Raw genomic sequence first — 18,981 nt, 5'->3', positions numbered from 1 at the left:
TAGTTTTAGTTGTCCCATTAATTTCTTTCTATTTTTAGTAGAGACGGGGTCTCACTCTTGCTCAGGGTGGTTTCGAACTCCTGAGCTCAAACAATCCGCCCGCCTCGGCCTCCCAGAGTGCTGGGATTACAGGCGTGAGCCACCGCACCCAGCCTCCTTTGTAATCTTAAAGGACTATCTTCATATACTCAGTCCATCCTTGACCAAAGTGTCATCATGCCACACGTGACTGTAATTTTACCTTTACCAGAATGTCATGTAAATGGATTAAATAACATACAGTCTTTTAAATCTGGCTCAAGTTAGCATATTTAGGTTTACCTCTGGTTAGGTGTATCAGTAGCTTATTTCCTTTAATCACTCAGTAGTATTTCATTTTATAGATATACCACAGTTTATCTGTTCCCCAGCTGAGGAAAATTTGGGTTATTTCCAAATTTCAGCAATTTCAAATAAAGCCACATTTGTGTATAAGTTTTTGTGTAAATATAAGTTCTTGTTTCACTTGGGTAAGTAATGAGGTATAAGGCTGATTGATGGGTCATATTGTAAGTGTATGTTTAACCTTATTAGATACTTCCAGATTTTTTCTAATGTGGCTGTACCATTTTGCTGTCTCACTATTATTGTACAGGGATTCTGTTGTTCCACATCTTTGCCAGCAGTTGGTATTGCCAGTTTTTTCTTTCTATTATTTTAGCATTCTAAAGGCTGGTATCTCATTATGGTTTTAATTTACATTTCCCTAATCATGGATGTTAGCACCTTTACTTGTGCTTATTTTATGCATAGGCATTTTTGAGACACACATACACACACACACTCTCTCTCTTAATCACGATTATGTACAATATCACCATGGGAAGGATTTGCAGTAGCTGGGGATAGAAGACTTTTATATTTCATCTTCTATTCTTCTTTACGTACCATTTAAATTTTGTAAAAAGCACTCTAATTTTGAAATTTTATTTTAAAAAGTTAGTTTTAAAAAGTTTTTCTCCTATACATAAAACCATCTCTGTGCTTTACTAATCCTGTAATAACACTTCCTATGCAAAATATGAGGATAGTAGATCACTCAGATAACTACAGAGTAATCCAGGATACAAAGGCAGCTGTGTCTAGATCTATAAAAAGTTCTCTCCCCTCCATCTCTTTTAATTTCCTCAGTTTAGACCTCACCATAAGGTCAGAATTGATGTTATTTATTTCATATATTTCAAAAATCTGTAACCCATCACTTTGATGACTTTAACAAGAAAAATAACCAGAAATCAATGTCATCTGCTCAAAACATATCTGTCAAATGAAGAAATAAAGCTTAGAAGGGGAGCAATATTAAATGTTAATTTCAAAATTGAACCCTAACCACAATTAGATACCACACCACACTTATTAGAATATCTAAAATTGGAAAGATTGAACATACCAAGTGTTGAACAATTGAAACTCTCATATAAGTCCGGTGGGAATGTAAAATGGCAGAACCAATTTTGAAAGGTTTTTGGCAGTTTCTTAAAAAGCTTCAAAATACCTTACCATATGACCCAGTTATTCCACTCCTAGGGATTTACTTGAGAGAAAGAAAAGCAGATATCCTTACAAAGACTTGTACACAAATGGCCATAGCAGCTTTATTTGTAGTAGCCCCAGACTAAAAACAATTGTCCATCAACATGTGAATAAATAAACAAAATAAGATATACCCATAAAATGGAATACTACTCAGCAATTTTTTAAAAATAAACATGGATGAATCACAAAATAATTATGTTGAGTGAGAGAAGCCGGACCAAAGAAAAGGATGCAAACTGTATGGTTCTACTTACACAAAATTTCAGAAAGTGGAAACTAATAAATAATAACAGAAAGCAAATCAGTGGGTGCCTGGGGATGGGAGAGAGGGCACAGAGGCCAAGAGAGCAGGATTACAAAGAAGCACAAGGAAACTTTTGGGGATGGTGGATATATTCATTATCATGATGCTGGTGATAGTTTTACAGGTGCAGTCAGATGCCAATACTTGCCAGGCTACCTAATTTAAATATGTATTAATATAATTTATTTTATGACAATTATACTTCAATAAAATCTGCTAAAAAAGTTGAACCCTAACAATATCTGAAAAGTGCTTGACTTCCTTATAGAAAAACATAAACAAGAATCCATGTTGATGAATTTAGATTGTAGGCCTGTGGTTTTTGAAACTTGGAAGCACGAGATGATGGTGATGAGGAGGGTGAGGTAGTGTTGGAGAGGATGGAGTGGCAGAACTCTTTTCTCCTACAACCTAGTGTACAGCCAAATGCTTATAGAGTCCAAAACAGTAGCCATTAGCCACATGTGTCTACTAAGCACTTGAAATGTAGCTACTGAGGAGTTAAATTGTTAAATTTATTTTATTTTAATTAATTTAAATTTTAATTATCATAGCCACATGTCTATTGGCTGCCATGTTGGACAGAGCAACCCTAGAACATTTGTTGCTAGAAATCTATTTGTTATTCTTTCCTTGTCCAACTGCGATTTTATTTTCCCATCCTCACGAAGAAATGGAGGAGGCTTCTCTGAGGGATAAAGTTGGCAGAGGGGGACAGAAGCACCCTGGAACTTTCGAATCAACTTGAACGAGATCTTCCATCATCACAGAAAGTTCTTTTGGACAGTGCTGCTCTCTAAAGGGTTGTCGAAGGTGTTTGAACGTGATAGATTTCAACTGACATGCAAAATGAAATTTGCTGTCTGCTTCCTTCCAAAGCCAGGAACAGGAAGAATGATTGAACTGTACTGGCTGCCTGTCTTAAAATATACTGAGCAAATGCTACAATGAGTCAGCCATGATCCAGCTGGCTCCAGAACACAGACTGTTCATCATTGCTCCAGATACCAGGGAAAGACCAGATCTGGGACATAGGACCAGAGCTGGATTTTCTGTGAGGAGTTGAAAAACCATCTACAGAATGCACTCTTACATAATGGATAAGCTTCCCCCACTGATAAATGCCAATTTTCCAGTGGACCATGGAAAATTGTCTATTTTTGGCCACTCTGTGGGAGGCCATGGAGCTCTTACTTGTGTTTTGAAGAATGCTGGAAAATGCAAATCTGTGTCAACATTTGCAACCAGTTTTCTGTCTGTGAGTGAGTGGGGGCAAAAATCTCTCAATGGATATTTGAAATCAGATCAAAATAAATAAAAGGCTTATGATACTGCTCTCTTAGGAAGTTGTATTCAGGTTCTGGTTAGACATGATCAAGGAAATGATGATGAAACATTTCAGCAAGACAGCTACTTCCTGACACTAATTGTTTTCAGATTACAAGAGGCTTATAATTACTTTTCACTGCAATCTTTACAAAGGACCACATCAGATTTCATGCAAAATACCTGAACATGGAAAACATCAGACATGGAATCTCTTCTGAATTATAGAAGTTAGAATAAAGAAAAGTGCAGTTACTTATTTTAAAATATGGGTTTTATGACACTAAAAGAGCTTCATTCATAGTAGAATCATCTTTAAATAAATGTTCATAATATAAACAAAATAGTTCAAGTGTATATTTATGGTTTTAGAAGGTTTATCAGCCATCATAGATGTTTGAACAGCCACACACAGTTATTCAGACTTTTCTGTAGTAGCTTGTTTAAAAATGTGGAGCAGACTGGTCTTACTTTACAGATGTCTTTGACATTTTTTATGAGGTTGTAGGAAATCATTCAGGATTTGTCTAAAGACAAGTTTTTTTGCATAAAAAAATGAATTTTCACTGCTACATGTGCAAGAAGTAAGAAGCTAATCACTTTTTTTAAGAGTCAAGTTACATTTAAATCTCCAGGATTCTCCATCGGGTCAGAAACTGGAAATACCAACTTTTTTCCACTCTATGCTGTAGAATTCTCCTCCTTTGTGTTTACCACAGGCATTTTGCAGAGGTTCCACTGATTTTATGTTGTCCACTTTTATTTCATCGCTGCTAGGACAAATCCACAAAATTATGGTTTGGGGGCTATTAAAGCTTCAAAAATGCAGAATTTCACCCATTAATGCTTTTACTATTCTTAAAACAAGAAATCAAAAAGTTAGCCTCTCCAGGCTCTTTCCATTTCGATTCAGGGTTCCTTTCAGTGAAACTCTCCATGTGGTCATGAATGGTAGACTTGAAAATTTTTGTTCCAGACAAGCCCTGTTTCCACCGCGTGGTGACCTGCAGCCTGGCTGGCCACGCTCATCACCCAGACCCCATGGGCTGTGCTGGCTCTGTCTGTCCTCTCTGGCCCACACAGCACACCATGCCGTTCCTGCCAGCTCCTCGAGGACCCTGCTTCGCTCACACACTGCCAGGGGCACCCATGGGCATCCTCACCTCTCTTGGTCTCAGTCACTGCTCCTCCAGCTTCTCCAGCCTCCAGCTCTGTGGACCCCTGGAAAGGAGGTCCTGGGAGAGAGTTGGCACTAAGCAGGGCCCAGCTCTGTCATCAAAGCCTGAGTCCATCTTCACACCACCACCGTTCCACTATTTGCAGACTCGTCAGGACCCGCAGAACTTCTGAAATGGTATAAAGTGAACGTGAAATGCTCCCTCTATAGCATATAAAACCCAGCCACCAATGGTCTAGACCTGCAAGAAATCTCAGTCAAAAGAATAGGAGCAGCAGAGGCTAACAGTAACCAAAAAAACCAAGTCTGTTTTTAAATTAAGGTAGAGTTGACAAGTAAAAGTTGTATACAGGTGCTCCTCAACTTACGATGGGGCTATGTCCCAATAAACCCGTTAAGTCAAAAATACCATGAATCAAACATGCATTTAATACCAGGATAAACCCATCCTAAAGTCAAACTGTGGCAAGTCAGGACCGTCTGTATATTTGCAGCGTACAACATGATGTTTTCGTGTATGTGTACATTGTGAAATGGTTACATCAAGCTAATTAACATATCCATCACCTCATATACTTACCATTTTTGGTTGTCAGGACATCTAAGATCTACTCTCTTAGCAGTTTTCAAGTATATAATACATTAACTGTAGTCACCATGCTATACAATAGATCTCCAGAGCTTACTCCTCCTGTCTGAAACTTTGTACCCTTTGACCAACATCTCTCCATCCCGCCCTACCCGCCTTCCCACCAGCCCCTGGCAACCACTTTTTAAATTAGGATTAGCCTAAAACTACCTCCTTTCATATTTTAAGTTCGGCCTAAAAGGTTCTCCCTACGTAGTGAACTGTGACGCAACTGGATGTGTAAACAGAATGTAACCTACTCTTGTGCCAATCACTGAGTTTGGGCCAGTTACAGGCGGCCAACCCTTCAGTCCTTGGTCTTATTTGGCAAATGCCAAGCTGTAACCAATTCAGCTGTTTCTGTACCTCATTTTCCTATTCTGTACATCACCTTCCTTTTTCTGTCCATAAATTCTCTTCGACCACATGGCAGCACCGAGTGTCTATGAAGCTATTCTGGTTTGGGGGCTGCCCAGTTCACCCATTGTTCTTTGCTCAATTAAACTTGGTTAAATTTAATTTGTGTGAGGTTTTTCTTTTTAACACACCTTTCTACTCGCTGCTTCTATGAGGTGAACTGTTTTAGATTTTACAAGCCAAGTCTTTGCTGTGGCTTCAGGCATCCTTCCGGGAGTACGGGTGAGGGCAGGCAGAGGCGCTGCCACCACCACCGCCCAGAAACCCACTGGGTGAAATCAAAAGTGCGCTAGTGACTCTCTCTCCTTAATTCAGGAATTTCCCCCTCTGTGATCAAGTTCTCATGCTGGCAGCTGAGAAAGCCACTGACAGCTGGGGAGTTATTTTCTCCTTTAGTCACAAGATGATGGAGATAATCTTGGACGGGAAGCGTGGGGGAGAAGAGGAGACAAGTGCTGGCTGCTCCGACCAGAATTGGGTAAGGTGGCTCCTAGGGAGATCAAACACCTAAATACCTCCCGAATTTATCCCTTACGTTTGATGAGAAACAACTCGATCAGATCAACAAAACTCTTGAGGTGTCGGAAAGAAGGATCAGGTTTTAAATCAGCCATGTTGTTATTTTTAAGAATCATTACAAAACACTTAATCCTCATTGTGTCATTTCCAAAAACTGGGGAATCCATAAAACTCAATAGAGTACTATTTTCCAAGTATGAGTTCTGGCCAGGAAAATTATTTGAAGTTAATCCTTCCTGTTTTGTTGATGACTATAGAACTAAAACAGGCAGAAACTTGGATATCCAGAGTTGTTCTTTGTAAAAAGTTGGTAGATGCCCTGACTAGGAAAAGAGCTGCCTGGAGGGAGAGTTATTGTTTTGAAATTTTCCACTTGCTGTCTCAGAGCATCCATGAAGTCACAGGTTAACCCACTCTTTATTTTAAATATATTAAACATACTGTCTATCTAATGCATGTGAAGTATATAATACATACAGTATATATATTATTAAATTCATAATAGACCACTGACTTCTACTTGTTTAAAATTGTTTTTGGACAATTAAAGTTTCTTCTAGACAGTGCATATTTTCCAGATTTTTCCCTGACCAAGCACAGTATTCAGTTCAACCAATGTCTATGGCGAGCCTCCTGTGTGGCAGGTGGGTGATATCTTGGCATATGTTTCACTTAAAAAGAGGTTGTTAATTTTGGCTAAGTTCTAGGTAGGCTTCTCCACACCTCTCAGTTTTTTTGTCTTAACTATTGTTAGTTAGCCGCCCCATCTACAGTAATAGTATAAGCACACACTACTGCCATGATTAAATGAGAGAGGCAGGAAGATTCCACTTAATAACCATAGTACTATTTTTAAAACTGAAATCTAATTCTTGAGTTCACATAATTCTCGATTATGGCTTCACTTTTAACTTACAACCACAAAATATATCACATAGAAGAAATATGAAGAAAGTTGAAAGAATACATAAATATCCTAATGTTGTGGTAGGATGATGTGATTATTTTTATGTGTTCTACATTTTCATTACTTTTAAGATACTATATTAAAATGGAAAATAAATAAGCTTGCTTTCTTACTAACAAACGCTTGTCTAGCCACTGGCCTCAGGCAATTTCACCCTCTAAAGCTTTCTTCACACCAGAGTTAAATATCATTAGCTTAGTAGCTTTTTCTATACTTACTCTAGGTTCAAATTGGCCTACGAGTCTCTTAACTTCTCTTGGATAATTTCTCTTCCTTAGACAGTCTCTAAACTTTTGAGTGTGGCTTTTCTCTTATTAATTCTGTTTTCAAAACCATTACCTTATTTCTTCTCAGTAACTGGAATTTTTTAAAAATGTGTTAAATGCTTTTGGCAATAGTTTTATTTCCTATGTTGTTTGGGATAAACTTGTCTATTTCTCTAAGTCCTGACTTTAATCTGGATTTGTTTCATTAGGCAAACCAATGAAACTGTTTACTGACCAGTGATTGCATGTCATGAGCTGTCCTTGTTCAGGGCCATTGTGTACAGCTGTGCAGGTGTCCCACACACAAGGGCATCTGGCTAGCGGGTGAATGGAGGCTATTTATTAACATGTGACAAGAGGAAGAGACACCATATGGGCTAGTAGCAGCCCTGTCCTTAGCATTGAGTAATGATGGAAAATACATTTGAGACACGTATAGTCCTGCTTTTAGGCACTTACATAGAGAAAGGAGAGATTTGAAAAACAAAAAAATTTAAGAGAGTAATTTTTTTCTAATTTAACAAATAAACTATAAATTTCAAAAGTATTTAAAGATGGAAGAGATGAAGATGGATTGGAATATTTAGGTAGAGCTCTAGCAAGTCAGGGAATTTCAAAAAGATCTGTAGATTTGTTAAGAACACTGGTCTTATCTATTTTTAGTTACATAAAAATTTTATGCAGGAGCAATCTTATCCACAAAGTGGGTTATTAGAGACATACAGTGTGGTTTGAGTGATGTTAGCTACCCCTTCCTCTTCTCAAATGCCTTCTAAACCTTACCCCACCCCCTGGAATTTGTGGCTGGAATTAGTGAGTTATCCCTGCGAGTTAAGGTATGGCCACCACAAGATGTCCTTTAAAAAAGGAAGACATTCTCAAAAGGTTAAATGTACCAAATGCGATCTACCCAGATGATTCTGATGAATGAGGCTGTTTGTGCCTCAGCATAAATGGACTGAGACAGGACTTCAAGAGCAGATTCTGAAAAGGGACCACAGAAGCCTGGATTCCACCTGATATAGTAGTCCTCCCTTACCCATGGTTTATCTTTTTTCAGTCTCAGTTACCCAAGGTCATCTGCAGTCTGAAAATATGTAATGGAAAATTCCAGAAATAAACAACTCATGAGTTTTAAATTGCACTTCGTTCTGAGTAGGGTAATGGTATCTCACACTGTCTTACTCCAACCCACCTGGTCCATGAGTCATTGCTTTGTCCAGGGACTCCATGCTGTATGCACTACCCGCTGTTAGTATGGACATATCTACTGCTGACATCCAACCATGGATATCACAATGGCTCAGTGCTCCAGTATCACCCAAAGCAGATGATCTTCTTTCTGACATAATCATCAGAGGTCAATAGTAGCCTAATACTACATCACTTCATTACATCACTTCCTCATTCACTTCACTTCATCTCATCGCCTAGGCATCTTATCATCTTGCATAATCATAAGAAGGATGAGTACAGTACAACGAGGTATTTTGAGTGAGAGAGACCACATTCACATAACTTTTACAATAGTATATTGTTATAATTTTTGTTTTATTATTAGTTATTGCTGTCAATTTCTTACTGTGCCTAATTTATAAATTAAACTTGTCATAGGTATGTATGCATCGGAAAAAATATAGTACATACAGGGTTTGGTACTAATCTAAGGTCACTGGGGGTCATAGAACGTATTCCCAATGAATAAAGGGGAACTACTGTACTTGTATACATTTTATGGAGCATGAATTTTGACATCCTAGATCACCTACTCTGTTGAGATTCTAGCAAAGCCCCTTCATATAAAATAGTTCATTAAAAAGTTTTACCCTATATAAACAAAGGGAAAAGAACAGTAGAATCATCCCAACAATGGGTTTCTCCTCTTCCCCATAAGTCTACGGTGTCATCCGCTCTTGAGTACAGCCCTGGCAGGTCATAACTGGAGTGTGATCTATAAGGACAAACTCGATGGAGAGGAGGAGGTGGCTCAGGATGCAAGAATAAGGGCCCGAGGTGGAATAAGACAAGAACATTCTTAGTGCTGGCAAGGAAGGGGACATCAAGTCAAAAGAATTAGACCGGATAAAGGAGAAGACAAGAGAAATTTGGAGGTAGAGGGAGAAAAGTTAAGAGTAGAAGTTAACACCACATCAGCCTCCTTGTATAGCAGATAATAAGATCATCAGCTAAGGTGAAAGGCAGGTTTGAGTTGGAATCTCAAGGAGGACTGCAAAGATTTACGAAACCCAGCATCTGTCCCCTTCTTTCCAACTCCACTACCTTCAGAACTAATCTTGTAAAAGAAAATTTTATCAACAAATATGTACTCAAAGATCTTAATGTGTCAGCCCTGAGAAAATAGCTATGAACCAAACAGACATAATTCCCACCTTCTCGGAATTCACAGGTCTAGCTGAAAAATACAGACAATAAATATGAAGAGTTATGAGGAAGAAAAGTTCACTGGGAGTTAGGCTTTTGGGGGAGACATCACACAGGAGATGGATGACATCTATCTACGCTGTGCTAGGTAGGACTAGTTAAGGAGAGAATTCAGGCTTCAAGCTATGACTCATACCTTTCCCCTCCAGACCAGCTTATCGTTCTCAGCAGATTTCCCTGCCTCCTAGCTCTCCCCAGTCCTATACAACACCAAATTAACTACTGTTACCATAATTCTTCTCCAAAACTGTCAATAGTCCCTCAGTGCCTACCACCTAGGGTTCAAACATCTTAGGCTGATCAAAAGCCTCCCACCAGCTGAGCCTGACCTTCCTTGCATACCTGGCTCCACAATTCTCTGTTCCAGCTCAACTCACAGATTGTCCTTCATACATGTCTCATCCTTTATCACCTTTCCACTTTTGTCCCTGCTGTTCCCTTCATCTCGAGTGTTCTTCCTCCACTATCCATTCTTCATGTCTCATTTCTGCATGAAGACTCAACTCTCACTTCCACCGGGAAGCATTCTCTGATCCCCAGCACTAGAAGCAACCTCCCTCTTTTGCATGTACATGGACTTTTGTTCATATTTCTCTTAAGATATTTTTTACAGTATTCCTTGCCCTTTGTTTATTTTTATATTCCCCACATCTTCATATTATGTTATAATGTCAATATCAAGACAGTATTTGTGCCTTATTCACCATTATGCTCCATAATAGTTTATACTCCAATACGAAATCTATTTAGCTAAAGGAAATGCTTTATTAATGTTTGTTGAAGTCAATGCCAAAAAAAAAAGTCATATTAGAATGGATGCTTGGAAGTTTACTGTGATCCTGCACAAATTGATTCTTTTAGATATATTTCTGTCTGCATTCCTGGAATATAAATGTTCTAAATGACATGTATATTTCATCCACTCATCCATTTCATTCATTCACTTATTCACTCATTAGTCAGCATAAACATATTGAATACATACCATATGCAAGGCATGTGCAGGACAGGGATGATGCTGGCTCTGGCTTTATGCAGTGTACACATTCATTGATCAATGTTTATGTCATTTTTGTTTCCCTTTTTTTCCAGACAAAGGGAAGTATAGAGGTATTGCACATCACCACTGTCCACCAAGAGCAATGTATAATTGGAATGACCTTCATTTAAGCTGTGACCTGTGGGGCCAGAAGAAGCCGTGTAATACACAGAACCAAATTAGATGCAATTTTAACATCGACAGAGAATATTGGCTTTTTAGAGATTCATCTTTATGTTTGTTGTTTGGCGATTTTGCTCTAAGAAGATATCAATTACATTTTCCCCCTTTTTCTCTTTTGTCTGCAATTATTTTTCTGGCATTCATTCAACAAAGAGCTTCAGGTCATTTTTTCAGATTGAAATAAACTTTGATGAAAATTGAAAATCAATGCTTTTCTTCTAATAATGTTAGCAAAATGGGAAAAAGCCTCTCATTTTGTAATTATAATCAATATATAAAGGGGAAATGGCCATAAATATACTGCGTATTTTACGAAGCAGATTTGGTTTGGTTACATTTATTTTTAAATAATCAGGTCATTTTTTTAAAAGTTGCTGTATATACAATACTTTTTAAAAAATGTTGTTACTAAATACGAGTGCATTCTGTCTTGATGTCTAGCTAAAGCGTTAGATGTCCAGCTCCCTCTCCTGCCAAAGTCTTGATCCTCGTTTTGGGGTTAAGGGGCACACAAGCCTGTCTCTTGCTTCCTAAGGACCCATTACTCATTTCTACGCACAAGTCTTTGGGGACTCAATCTATCTGTGCCTCCAGATCTCTCCAGACTCCTTAGCAAATACTACCCAATGCAGCGAATTCATTTCTTTCATAGCCTGGCGCTCGGCAGGCAGGCTCGCTTTCCCTCGCCTCTGCCTTCCCCAGCTCTCAGTCTTTTCTCCCACGGCCCATCTGCCCCTCCTTTCCTCCGCCCCCCGTCCTCTCTGCTCCCCTTTATTTCCACTCCCCACCCGCGTGGCGTTGCTCTCCCGCTCCCCCTCGGCTTGTCTGTATTTGGAGCTCCCGGAAGCTGCCGGCGACTCTCCCCGGGAACAGCGTGACTGACACCGACTCCTATTCGGGGGGAGGAGGCAGGGGAGGAGAAGGGGAGGTCGCGCGGGAGGAGGGTGCGAGTGGCCGACCACGGATTTGCATTGCCCAGGACGAGACCCCAGGGCAGCGAAGCAGGTAATCCCGCAGCGGCCCGGGCCCGGGAGGCTGGGAGGGCCGGGGGTGCAGCTGCGGGGGGCGCCTCGCGGCTGGCGCTGGCAAGTTGCGCCCAGTGGGTGGGGTGGGGAGGCGGCCGGGACGCGGCGGCTGCGGCGGCAGCGCGCGGGGAATAAAGGCTGCGCGGGAGCTGGGGCCCGGACGCCGGAGGCGCGGGGGCCTGGCGGGGCTGGGACGCGGGGACTGGAGCGCGGGGGCGCGGGCACCCCTCCATCTGGGTCAGCAGCGCGGCAGCGCGCCCTGCCCCCGCCGCCTCCCCCGGCCGCTCGCAAGGCAGGCGGCCGCGGCCTCCCCACCCGAGCGCCGCCGCGCGCCCGGCCGGTCTAACTTCGGGGGGTCTCGCCCTCTCAGCTGCCAGTCTCACGGGGCGGGGGGCTGTCACTGCGCCGGCTATGACCAGAGTCACCTCGATCAGAAAGTGCTGGAAAGAAACAGACCTGGCTTCTCCTCTACTGAATCTGACTTGAGGCGATGAGTCACTTCTAAAAAATGCAAAGGCAACTGAGGCATTGAGGATTGGCTCCGAAAAAGGGCACCCACAGCTGGCTCTCTGGCTGCTCTGGGCAGAGGGCTGTTCGTGGAAGTGGCCGCCTTATCATCATTTTTAGAGCCAATAATCGGACGTGCAGATGGCCTTTATTTTCATCGGAGTGGTGTTCGCTACCACAGATACGCCACAAGTTTTAGCAATATTTGAATTGGTGCATTCTTTAAAATGAGTAAATATGGATAACTGCATTTAGGGTATTGCACTGCGATTAGATCCAAACAGAGTGAAGATGAACACTTGGCAAAAAGATCTAGGACCTTTGGTTTTATAGTCACGGGAACGCAGAAGCCTGCAGGACTCGCACAGCATGGTTTACCCGAATCGTTTGCAGAATACTATTTATTTACCGCTTATATATATTTCTTTTAATTTAAGGAACGCGCCTTAGAATTCTTGGTAAAATATCTAAGGCCACTTAATGTAAAATTACAATGGTAGAGTGAACGTTGGGGAATTGGTCTTACAGTTGTTAGAGTCTAATTAGACTGTAAGCCTCTTGAGAGCAAGAATGGGGGTGGTTGGTAGCCCCTGCAGCACCAAACAGTATTTGACTCACAGCTTGTAATGAAGAGATAATAAAAAGTTTGTGAAAATACTTAATTCAATAATTTGAGTGTGGCTGGAGCATGACTTCTTGAAGATACTGCATATTTTACAAGGAAAGACTACTCCATAAATCCCCAAATCTAAAAATCCTTGACAAACTTAGAATCAAAGTGTCATAGAGAAAAACAGTTGACTAGGGGAGATCATGAAGGTGATTATCCAGGCAGTCTTGAGGCTAGCAGGAAGTAGCTTTTTTGCTGCTCACTGTTGAAGTGCAAAGTAATTTAATTTGTTGATACTATAGGGTTTGGTAAACTTTTTGAGTAAAGAGCTAGATAGTAAATATGTAGGTTTTGCAGGCCATATGGTCTCTTTAGCAACTATTTAATTCTGCTGTTATGGCTTGAAAGCAGCTAAAGACAATGCGTAAAAGAATGGTGTGGCTGTGCTTCACTTTATTTATGGATATTGAAATTTGAAGTTCATATAATTTTCACCAGTAACAAAACATTCTCCTTTTTTCCTCAGACATTTAAAAATGTAAAAACCATTCTCAGCTTAGAGAAGGGAGAAACACAAAACTAGTAGAGAAGAGGGGAGTGGATTAGTCCCACTGGCAGTTGTTTGCTCCTCCCACTGACCTTGTGCTAGAGTTTGGAGAGGAATCCTTTGGAAGAATTAGTGGGTCAGATTCTCTGAGTGCCCTGAGAGTTAAGTCAAATACCCTCAAGAATAGCAATGATTTATTTGTGGCACCATGGTGTTTTATTTTGTTTTGAATATTTCCTAACAGACATCTTCATGCATGAGGTTTTGTTTTTTATTCATTAATTGTGTAATATTTTTTACATCATAATAATATGCTAAGTCTATGTAAGTTATAACCTTTACATTTGATTGAACACTTGTGAACCCATCACTAGGTTTAGAAAATAGAGCTGAAGAACTAGATGGTTGTGAAAAGATAACTCACAGAATGGGAGAAAATATTTAGAAATTATGTTTCTAATAAAGGGACTTGTATCCGCAATATATAAAGAGCTCTTACAACTCAAAAATAAAAAGATAAATAATCCAATTTAAAAATGGAGAAAGAATCTGAGTAGATATTTCTCAAGAAAATATACACATGGCCAATAAGCCCATGAAAAGATGCTCAACATTCCCTAATGAATAATAATTCATTAGGGAAATGCAAATCAAAATCACATTGAGGTACCACTTCGTACTCACTAGCATGGCTGTAATCAAAAAATCAGATAATAACAAGTGTTGACAAGGATGTAGAGGAATTAAAACCTTCATACATTGCTGGGGGTAATAAAAAATGGTGCCTCCAATTTGGAAAATAGTTTGGTAGTTCTTCAAATTAAACATAGTTACCATAGGACCTAGCAAATCCATTATAAATATATATCCAAGAGAAATTAAAATATATATCCACACAAAAACCTGCATACAGATGTTTATAATAACACCATTTGGAAACAACCCAAATGTCCATCAACTGATGAGCGGATAAAATGTGGTATATCCATTCAATGGGATATTATTCTGCCATAAAAAGGAAGTACTGATCCATATGTTCTACAACACGTGAACCTTGAAAACATATAATGCTAAGTGAAAGAAGCCAGTTACAAAAGACCACATATTGTATGATTCCATTCATATGAAGATGTTCAGAACGAGGAAATCTACAGAGACATAAAATAGATTGGTTGTTGCTTAGGACTGGGGGATTGGGGTGTGGTTAGGTAGGGAAGTAATAGATAAAGGGTACAGGGTTTCTTTTTGAGCTGAAAACATGAAAATGTTCTAAAATTGTGGTTATGGTTGTATATACTTTTGAACACACTAAAAGCATTGAATTGTACACTTTAAATGGGTGAATTGTATGGTATGTGAATTATATCTCAATAAAGCTGTTAGAGAAAATAAACAGAAGGCTGGGGGAGAAAAGAACTAGGTTGTTGCCTATCTTGTTGCATCTTTCTTTGTGTAATACCCTTATGCCATTCCCCGTGTTTCTTCCAACCCTGAATTTTATGTTAATCATTCCCTGGTTTTAATGTAAAGCAGTTTTATGACATATGTATGTATTCCAAACAATACATTGTTTAGGTTTGCTTGCTTTTTGATTTATAAAAAAGGTTTATATAATCTCACTTTCTTGAAACTCAACATTAAGTTTTCAAGAATGATCCATATTTTTGCAAGTAGCTATATAATGCTTTTTGGCAAATATTCCATCATTTATTTAGCCATTCTCTTGTTGACAGGCATTTGGGTTGGTTCCCACGTTTTGCTATTACAGAGTGCTGCTTTGAAGACTTTTTTCCATGTATCTTGGCACACATGTGCAAGAGTTCTAAGTGAATATGAATGTGCCATGTATTTTAATTGCAAAAGAAAATAGCTGATTCTCCTTTGGCTTACACATTGATGCTATGTACCCAACTTATTCATTCCCCCAAACCAAGCTAGAATGACTATATCTGGGATCCTGACTTCTCATCCTACTTAAATTCTAATTTTAATATCTATTTTCCCATGTGTTATGAAGTGTGGAACACTAATCTAAAACTTCACAGCTGAATTTCACAGCATGGTCTCTTAACCCAGTCACTCACAAGCGTCTTCATCCCCTTATATCACCTGGGTTAGGAGGGGGCAGAGGACAACTTGAACTATTAAATCAAAGGGACATTACTTTAATCAGGGAAGATGAGTTACTTAACCTCACTAAAATTTTCCTTGTATTGTGTATCCTGCTGGGTGGTCCAGAATTTCTAATATGATTTAGTTTGATTATTCTGCTAACAATGAGCCAATCAGAAATCTGGTGGTTTAGCCTGGGGCACTTTCTAGGTCTGCCCCTGATTCAGGCTGTGAGCTGTTGCAGTTCATTCAGGATATTTGTACTTGTACTTAGGAAGGGAGGAAGAACCCTAAAGTCAGAACAAAACATTATAAATTTTTTTTAAAATTGTTTTTATTGTGGTAAGATATACATAACATCAAACGTTAGCCATTTGAACCATTTTTAAATGTACAATTCAGGGCCATTGAGCACATTCACATTGTTGTACAACCATCACTATTGTCCATCTCCAGAATTTTTTCATCATCCTAAACTAAGTCTGTACCCATTAAATGATAACTCACAATTCTCCTCTCTTGTAGCCCATGGTAACCAACATTCTACTTTCTGTCTCTATGAAGGTACCTTATATAAGTGGAATTATACAATATTTATCCTTTTGTACATGAACTTTTATATCCAGGGGAATTTCATCTTGTTTTGTTTTTCTCACTTAAGGAAAACGCGGCTTCTTTTACTGAGAATTTATACAATAGGATTGTTTCCCTTTAAATACATAGCCCTATATAAAAAGGGGCATAAGAAGGTGTCTAAAACCAAAAGACTTTTTGACTACTGTGAATGGGGTCTTCATCTGCCCTGTCTAGTTAATTAGACATCTAATTATCCTGGCTTCTCATTGGCCACTTAGCCAAGCAGAGAAGATGAGATAATTCTTAATTCTTAAAATTTTACACCTATGTGATGAATGGATAAATTAGGTAACTTTTGAGGTTCCTGTTAGCCCCCAGCTTCTCAGAATTTAAAGGCCTTTCTGCAATGTAACAGTCAGATCTAAAAATCTCTTGTTTTGATATGGAGGGGTATGAAAGAGCAGGAAGTTTCTAGGAGATAGACAATAGAAGTGAGGTGATCTAAATGGCAGTTATGAAGAGGATGGTCCCTGAAGTTAGATGCTCAAGACACCAAAGACAGACCTGTAGTACTGTCTTGTGTCTATACTTGTGCACCGTTTAATGAGAAAATAACCTTTGTTACTTTGCATCATTCTACATGGAAATCCAGAAAAATTCTGGAATCTATTGATTACTTATTCATTCTCCCTATGTGGAAGGACTGCTATATGCCCAGCATCTATCACTGGGGATTCAAAAATGAATATTAATGAAGGAAGATATAATGAACAGAAGATGATCCTTCGCTGTAGACACAAGTCTCAAAGGATCTACTCTGGTGATTGTCATTATTATTTCCAACTTTGTTTCTGTGTACTTAAGAGAAGAATCACTGGATTCTTAAGAGATAAATTGATTGTTTTACTCTAAGGCAACAGGAAGTCAAATTGGACCACACTGAGAAAACTGGCCAATCAGATTTTTCAGAACCAGGTAAACTAGGCTTCCAAGTGGTGGATATATAGTTCAGTCTGGTTATAGTCTGATATATAGTTGGAGTTGTTCATTTTATGTAATCTTAGCTTGGAAGCTGCTAAGGTCTAAATGTTTATGTCCTCCCAAAATTCATATGTTGAAATCCTCATCCCAAACATGATGGTATTAGGAGGTAGGGCCTTGGAGATGATCAGGACAAGGGGTGGAGCCCTCATGAATGAGATTAGTGCCCTTATAAAAGAGGACTGAGAGAGACCCTTTGCCCCTTTGCCCCTCCACCAAGTGAAGACATGACAAGAAGGTGCCATCTATGAGCCAGAAAGTGGGCCCTCAGCAAACACATCATCTGCCTTGATAATGGACTTCCCAGTGTCCAGAACTGTGAGAAATAAATTTCTGTTGTTTATAAGCCACCCAGTCTATGGTATTTTGTTGTAGCAGCCTGAACAGACTAAAACAGTAGCCTCTGTGCTACCCAGAGTGTATGGGTGAGGGATAAGTGTGGTGTAAGGATGATCTTTCCATCTAATGAATACTGTACTGGTACTTCTACTCACCTCTCTCCAGTGGCCAGAAGACCAAAAATTTGGCCTGATGAGTTAGGTTGATGGAAAAGTCCATCTAATTGGTTGCTTGGCATTAGGTAGACTAAAGACAGATAGTCTTTCTCTCAGAAGTCATGCTAGACACTGGCTGGAGATTTTGTGGGGGGGAGTACAATGCATATCTATAAGTATGTAGGCGATTTTTTTTAAATTTAAATTTTGATTCCTCCTTCATTTCCATTTCTCTGCTGTTTACTTAGTACTGTCATGGTACTCTCTGGCCATTCAAAGTTCCTGCAACAGACAACCTTCCATCCCCACTTCTGTCCTGCATCAGAATGGCCTCTCTCTTCTTTAGGACTCCAATTTCCTCAGTGTCTCTTCTGAATGAAAGGTGGATGATTATCTAATTAAAGTTCTTCAGTAATTGAAAACTTTAAAAAGAGACTCATCGATGCAATGAATCTCTAGATAGTGTAGAGTTAGGGGTGGCACTCATTTTTATACTTCTTACTTTAGTTCAGAAGTCTTCACACTGCGTACATTTTTACTATATCCAGAGACTTCCCTAAAGTACATGTGCACAGGTGCTTTGAGAAAATAAATATCCAAATCCTCATCTTCCACATGCACTTTTTCCTAAGACAGATGTTCTGGAGAGTGGGCCTGTAACGGAGACACAGGTTCTCTCTGCCATCTGCTTTTCTATGATCACCTTTCTCTCACTTTCCATACGAAAAGCCTATGTCTAATCCATTTAACTAATCCATTTTACGAAAAGGTCTATCTCTAACCCATTTTATTAAATTGCTTTGCTTAAGGATGTAAAAGTCTAGGGAATGGAGAGGGCAAAGAGGGACATTTCAGAGTATCAGTTTAGTTTCAGGGGTGAAAAGGTGAATGATTCTAATGCCTGGACAACAGATCCTTTGCAAATCATGTATTTTCTAAATCTTTCTTAAAAAAAAAAAAAAATAAAAAACTGAAGGCCAATCTAATCAAATTGTAAATTTATGTTAAAGGATAAGCTTTAAAAGAGGATGAAATCATGATTCTCATACAAATACAAAATGTACATTTTTAAACTTATTTTTAAAATGAGAGAACCAGAAAGGTCTTGCAGTTAGTTCAGAAGAGACCATTTATAGGAATGCTAGAATGAATTTGCTTGATCAGTTTAAAAGTGGCTTCTTCCATAGTGGGAGAGGGAAGTCAATTGAACTTGCACAGGATAAGTT

At 39.3% G+C, this 18,981-nt stretch overlaps 1 protein-coding gene and 1 pseudogene across 1 annotated transcript in view; both read left to right on the top strand.

Moving 5' to 3' along the window:
• The first annotated feature begins 2,221 nt into the window (after positions 1–2,221).
• Positions 2,222–3,433, top strand: LOC105809442 (annotated as a pseudogene).
• An 8,051-nt stretch (positions 3,434–11,484) lies between these two features.
• Positions 11,485–18,981, top strand: part of CAP2 (CAP, adenylate cyclase-associated protein, 2 (yeast)) — a 156,890-nt gene continuing 149,393 nt past the window's right edge. Inside the window, exon 1 of the mRNA XM_012643265.1 lies at positions 11,485–11,848. The gene's annotated coding sequence lies outside the window, so the exon portion shown is untranslated. The remainder of the gene's footprint in view (positions 11,849–18,981) is intronic.

The sequence above is a fragment of the Propithecus coquereli genome, unplaced genomic scaffold (genome assembly GCF_000956105.1).
Source record: "Propithecus coquereli isolate 6110/MARCELLA unplaced genomic scaffold, Pcoq_1.0 Scaffold194, whole genome shotgun sequence".
Lineage (NCBI taxonomy): Eukaryota > Metazoa > Chordata > Mammalia > Primates > Indriidae > Propithecus > Propithecus coquereli.
This window is presented reverse-complemented; position numbering and strand designations above follow the sequence as displayed.